Source organism: Adiantum capillus-veneris, chromosome 9 (assembly GCF_014529385.1).
Source record: "Adiantum capillus-veneris isolate H3 chromosome 9, ASM1452938v2, whole genome shotgun sequence".
Classification (NCBI taxonomy): Eukaryota; Viridiplantae; Streptophyta; class Polypodiopsida; order Polypodiales; family Pteridaceae; genus Adiantum; species Adiantum capillus-veneris.
In genome coordinates, this window is record NC_140939.1 from 16,479,977 (window position 1) to 16,486,430 (window position 6,454).

Below are 6,454 nucleotides of genomic sequence, written 5' to 3' on the forward strand. Positions count from 1 at the left end.
GGTGGTGGGCTTCTCATCCATAGACGAGTTTACCATGATAGTCGCCTATGTCCACTACCCTTCTCGCTGCATGGGCATCACCTTGACATACAACAGTGAAGGGGGAGTTGTGATCTTTCAATAGAAGTGCATCAGCAAAAAGCTTGAATTCTACAGCTCCTTCAATATTTTTGTAAGATCCAACGACAACAAAATTGAAATTTTCTTCAGGCTTGATTAGTATAGGAACTTCTTCCATCTGCATTGCCAACAATCTCTTAGCATCAACAAAAAAATGTGCCGAACGGTCCTGCAAAGGCAATGCATTTTTGTGATTCGACTCTAGATTAGGCCAACTGATCATCAATTGAAATTTGATATCTTCTGTTTTAGTAGCACTGGAACAGACCTCCGCCATGGGTTGACACACAAAATATTTGATCTTTAAGAGTGCTCATCACATTGGCAAGCATCCGATTTTGAAATATAAGCCAGTTTCGAAAGGTCTCCAACTCTTTTCCGGTTCTACCCGTCTTGCTACTACACAGGCAAATTGCATGGAAAAGAATTGGTGTGAATCTTGATCAAAATTAGTCATGGGGACCTACTGCATATCATTTCCATGAACATTGAAGGATGGCTGAGGGCACAAGATTGTTGAATCTAAATGAGCTATACTTGGAGTGGCATAATGCTTGCCATAACTAGTTGCACCTACAAAAATGAGTTGAGTAAGGTAGTTGAAGCTGGACATATTGTTCAGTTGGCCACTAGGTCTTGTTGCACATAAAGATGCTATGATCGCTACGCGGGGAAGGAGTAGGTAGGCTTATAATTAGATATTGATGCTTCACTACAAAAGAAGGTAGATTTCAATATGCCGATGGGGCAAGTAGTCACATTGTCGACCTTGTACTACTGGAATGAATAGGGCGGAGCTTGGCCTATAGACTCTCTATTACTGAAGAATGCTCTCGTCATGTCGACGAGGTAGTCTTTTCTTCATGGATCTTCGCTTTCATGTGAACATGTATAAGGTGCTAGTACCATAGATGCCACCTCCAACACCAAAGATGGGAGTTTCTCCAACACCGTAGATGGGCATTGCCACTTTGAGCACCATAGATAAGAGGATGAGAAGGTCATAGGGTCTACGTTTGATGGTTCATTAAAGCTCATGCACGAGAAAAGCCATCATCACCTGTACGTACTATCCATCATAGCCTTCTCTCTCTCTCTCTCTCTCTCTCTCTCTCTCTCTCTCTCTCTCTCTCTCTCTCTCTCTCTCTCTCTCTCTCTCTCTCTCTCTCTCTCTCTCTCTCTCTCTCTCTCTCTCTAAATACCTCATTCAACATTGTGCCCATGGCACTATTCGGTGCATGTGAAGAGATTTTAATCCTAGCCATATTGGACAAAAGACTATGACCACAATTTGGTGCTTATCACTTACTCCATATTAAGCAGTTGACAAATGTATATTACATTAGGGATGACTCGTCTGTTGTGTACACACAGTAAAAAAAATCCCTCTCAGCATGTGAACTCTTCTACACCATTAGCAAATACACACACATACGAGCACCACTTCACTCCCAATACCTAATGCTCGCCTTCATACACCGCCCAAAATCTTTTGGCTCATTGCCCCGATTTGCCACTATTCAATTGCTCATCCCCACATAATTGTCTATATGCTCGTTAAAAAACTTTGGGTGCTCATCAAGCCTAGTTGTCCATCGCCTCAACCTCTTGTTTGTGGGTATCTGTGAGATTATAACGACTCAATCCTCACACCTGGATATAAGGCTGATTTTGTCCATGAGGTAAATTTTTAATTTGATATAATGAAGCACTATACACTATACCATTGGGCCACATCTCATGAATTGTTTTGCACGAAATACACTAAACCTTAGAAGTATGTAATCAAGGTACACAACATCCCACCCTCAGTATGCATCGGCACTTGAAGACATGCAAGCCCCATCCAACAACCAGGTAAATCAGCTGAATTTATTGGGATGTGTACCATATAAGGCACAATAATTCCCTCATGGTAAATATATAGTTTTTTTTTTTTTAAACTTTAAAACAATCAATCTAGCACCTTGGTTTAATGAGTGAGAAAGTGTGGTATGACATGAATAATAGTTAGACATTTGGAAATATATGTCTCCAGTTATCTGGTAAGAGATATTGTCCTTTTTTGGGCAGTAATTAAAAAGCCCTTGATAGCAGGAATGTATCTTTTTCTCTTGGCTCTTAATAGAACGGTATATGGCTTTGATATGACATAATAGTTCTTTTGAGATCATATGGTAGCATACTCTTATGGCTCTAAAGGATAGAAATTAATGTTTCTTTTTTGAAGTCTAGTTAACTTTGCTTGGATATCAGAGACTTATCGCATGACATGGTCTTTGTTGGGTGAACATCTTGTGATTAACATGAAAATCCTCAATGTGAGGTCGCCATGTCTATTTTGGCATAAGGTAATTCATGAACGCATCCCCTAAACAAAGGAATTAATGTCCATTTTCTTCAAAAATATGGAAACTAGTTTGAAAACATGCCGGCTTTATATGACTCACAGATCGATAAAGGAGACATGTCCTTATGCCTGGTCTAATGGTCTAAAGGCTGACTACCATGAGATAGTAGTTGCAACATGGTTCTTATGGGTAATTTTTGAGCTGGATGCATTTAGGGAAATACTACAAGCATGTATTTCACCAATGAGTCATAAGGGTAAGTATAAATATGTAGGTTGGATTCAGGTAACTTAGCAAGCATGCAATCCATATGTTGAAAAGATGTGATGGTAACTTGACAGTTTTTGAGAATAATTTCAAAATTGGAGCATGTTTTAATCATCATGTTTTTATTGCTTTTGGATAAGCAAATCCTTAGTGTGAGGTCGCCATGGTGTATTCAGTACATATAATTTTTGAAAAAAATGTTTACTAAACGGAGGAAATGCTGCCCAATTTTTCAAAAACCTTAGAATAGCTTGTAGGTTACGTAGTATTCATTATTTTGCAAGCTATACATTGTTTTGGACCGGCTGATACCATAAGGGTTATGATGGTTTGATCTCCATCTCTCTCTCTCTCGCTCCCTTTCTTTCTGTCTCTCTTTCCTTCTTAATATTTTTCTTTTTCTCCCTCTCCATTCTCTCTTTAGTTTTATATTTTTTCTTCTACCTCTCTCTCTCTCTCTCTCTCTCTCTCTCTTTCTCTTCTTATAGTCTAGTGCTATATGTCCTACTTGGGTTAGAATCCACGGTTGACATGTGTGACCCCCATAATGACATAGATGTTTGTTACCAATATCTAATAGGGTGTAAATAATCAAGTGAACAATGAGACTTCAGATCTACCCTCTAGGATCAAATCTCCCAAAGATATCGTGAACCGAGCACTGTAGAAACGAATGTTTCTACCTAATGGGAAACCTAGGCCGAGTGCAATAAGAGATTTCCCAGAATGTTGTGGTCTGAATCATGCCAAATTTGCTAACCAATCATCATATGTACAAAATGTGCACCTTCTACCCACCCTTTTGCATGAAGTTACTACCCGTAAATCTCTGCCTAGGAAAGCCAAGAAATTTACCAAAAGCACTTATATAGAATGAGGGAGAGTGTGAGAGATTTCTGGTTATGTGTGACAACGATAACAAGCGGGAAAGTAGCTTGGATGCCTAACACCCATCCACTAAGTGTCATTTCTTACTAACAATCGGTAATGGTGGGTTGTCACGTATATATTTTTTCCCTTCATAAAGCTAGGAGTGTCTCATTCAGTTCCCCCCGGTGGTTCATAATTCAAAATGGATGAATTAAATGATTGTATGTCACAATTGTACTTGTATTTTGAGATTTCAAAAGCCAAAATATGGTTCATAATTGAGGGGATTTTTATATTATACTCTCTCTCTCTCTCTCTCTCTCTCTCTCTCTCTCTCTCTCTCTCTCTCCCTCTCCCTCTCCCTTTTTTTTCCAGTTTGGGTTTGATGAGGACATAATTATCAAATGATGGTACTATAAACAATGAAATGCGTGTTAAAATAAAAACTTGAAGGAATGTTATTAACTTTCAGGTAACAAAAGGATTGGCTTGAACTTGATGTTTTCATCAACTCACATATGTATTTAAAATTTTGATTGGTGAGCACTGAGAAGTGGGCCTCTCTCTCTCTCTCTCTCTCTCTCTCTCTAAATACCTCATTCAATATTGGGACCGTGGTACTATTTGGTGCATGTGAAGAGATTTTAATCCTAGCCATATTGGACAAAAGACTATGACCACAATTTGATGCTTATCACTTATGCCATATCAAGAAATTGACAAACGTATAAGAAACCATGGATTGCTCATCTGTTCTGCACACACAATACAAAAAACCCTTTGCACACGTGAACTATTATGCACCATTAGCAAACAGACACACATACGAGCGCTCCTTCAATCCCTATACCTGACGCTCACCTTCATACATCACCCAGACTCTTTCGGCTCATTGTGCCCGATTTGCTAGTATTTGGCTGCTCATCCCCACATAATGGTCTATATGCTCATTAATAAACCTGGATGCTCATCAAGTGTGGTTGTCCGTCCCGTCTCCCTCTACATTAGGAAGAGGATGGGGTTTAGCAAGGCCTCTTTATTTTCCATGAGCTTATGGAAGTGACTAACATTTTGATAAGTAGGTGTATTGCCATGTGTGCAAGAATGGTGTGTGTGAAAGAGATGTGTAAGAGTGATCAAAGCATGCACTTTTCCCCTCAAAAAGGTGGAAAATTTTATGATTTTTGGCCTTCCATAACCCCCACATATGATCACTGATTTGAGCCGGAGATTATAGATCTGCAATCTATGTGTCGATCTTTTTCCATAGATATGCAACATGATATGGTTTTACCCGCTAGATTTTAAATTCTATTTTGGGGGGGAAATTTGAATTCAAATAAACTAGACGTTTGGCCTGTTTGAACTCAAAAGTTGTCCTCTGATTACTTTCTTATTACTAAAGGTTTGAATTCCTTAAACTGCCAAATAAAGAGGCCCCCATAGACCCCATTCTCTTCCTAATGAGTTTGTGGGTATCTCTGAGATTATAATGATACACTCCTCACACCTGCATACAAGGCTGATTTTGTCCATATGGTAAATTCTTGTTTTGATATAATGAAGCACTATACACTATACCGTTGGGGTACATCTCATGAATGGTTTTGCAGGATATACACTAAATATTTGAAGTGTGTAATCAGGTGACACAACTTCCCACCCTCAATACGCATTGGCACTTGAAGACATGGCAACCCAGTCCAACAACCATTTTAATGTTTTAACTTTAAAACAATAAATCTAGCACCTTGCTTGCATGGGTGAGAAAGTGTGGTATGACATGAATAATAGTTACACATTCAGAAATATATGTCTCCAGTTATCCGGTAAGAGATATTTTCCTTTTTTGGGCAATAACTAAAGAACGCTTGATAGCATGCATGTATCTTTTTCTCCTGGCTCTTGGTATAATGGTATATGGGTTTGATATGACATGCTGATTTTTTTGAGATCATATGGTAGCATACTCTTATGGCTCTAAAGGATAGAAATTAATGTTTCTTTTTTGAAGTCTAATTAACTTGCTTGGATATCAAAAACTTGTCGCATGACATGGTCTTTGTTGGGTGAACATCTTATGATTAACATGAAACTCCTCAATGTGAGGTTGCCATGTCTATTTTGGCGTAAGGTAATTCATGAATGCATCCCCTAAACAAAGGAATTAATGTCCATTTTCTTCAAAAATATGGAAACTATTTTGAAAACATGTCGGCTTTATATGACTCATAGATCCATAAACCAGACATGTCCTATGCCTGGTCTAAAGACTGACTACCATAAGATAGTAGTTGCAACTTGGTTGTTATGGGTAATTTTTGAGCTTTTTCTGGATGCATTTAGGGAAATACTACAAGCATTAATTTTACCAATGAGTCATAGTGGTAAGTATAAATATGCGGGTTGGATTCTGTTAGCTCAGTAAGCAGGCAATCCATATGTTGAAAAGATGTGATGGTAACTTGACAATTATAGAGAATAATTTTAGAATGGGAGCATGTTTTTGATCATCATGTTTTTATTAAATTTGGATCAGCAAATCCTGAGTGTGATGTCACCATGGTGTATTCCGTGCATAGAATCTTTTTAAAAAATGTATACTAAACGGAGGAAATGCTACCCAATTTTTCAAAAACCTTAGAATATATTGTAGGTTACGTAGTACTTGCTATTTTGCAAGCTGTACATTGTTTTGGACTGGTTGATAACTTAAGGGTTATGACGGTCTAATCTCCATCTCTCTCTCGCTCCTTTTATTTGTTTCTCTCTCTCTCTCTCTCTCTCTCTCTATAGTCTCGGGGGGTTCACTATGTGTAAAACTACCATATCACGTGCGTTCAAGA